A 645-nucleotide genomic window follows, 5' to 3' on the forward strand; every position below is an offset into this window, starting at 1 on the left:
TGAAACTGACAAACAGCAGCTACTTCTCCACCTCAACATGTTCTATGAATAGGAAATTGTAGATTACTGGAAGAAGTGGATTCATTTATACTAAAAATAACAACATTTCTGTAAGACAAATTAAAAATATGATTTTCTGTGAGTCGTGAATATTTTTACAACTTGTCGTCTAACTTGCAAACTTGGTGGCAGACTGTCAAAGGACGTGCGATGGGGTTCAGTGAAGACTTGGGCTCATACGTTTGATCCAGCGCAAGGGTTTGGTCTCCTCAGCCGTGAGAGCTCAGCTCCACTTGACACAAATGAAACAGTTCAGTTCAAACTGTGTCTCGTTAATCTGGCTGAGCATCTATTCTGTGTGGAATAGTTTGGATTTGCAGTCTGCCTGCATGTCATAAAATATTATTTTATCTAAGTCATGTTTAAAAAAAGAGTAAAAGATTGTTTGTGGTACCTTTATGTTGAGTTTTTATTGTGCCAAGATCCACACGGTTTCCTCCAGCATGAAAATCTATGTGCATGGATCTGTGCATCCAATAACTGATGCCCTAATCCAGTTTCTAAGTACAGCACACAAGTCCTGAACGAGTTGCCTCTCCAACAGGAGAGTGAAGTAGACTGACAGAACATCTATGAACTATAGAT

The sequence above is a fragment of the Nematolebias whitei genome, chromosome 6 (assembly GCF_014905685.2).
Source record: "Nematolebias whitei isolate Nwh7 chromosome 6, NemWhi1, whole genome shotgun sequence".
NCBI lineage: Eukaryota > Metazoa > Chordata > Actinopteri > Cyprinodontiformes > Rivulidae > Nematolebias > Nematolebias whitei.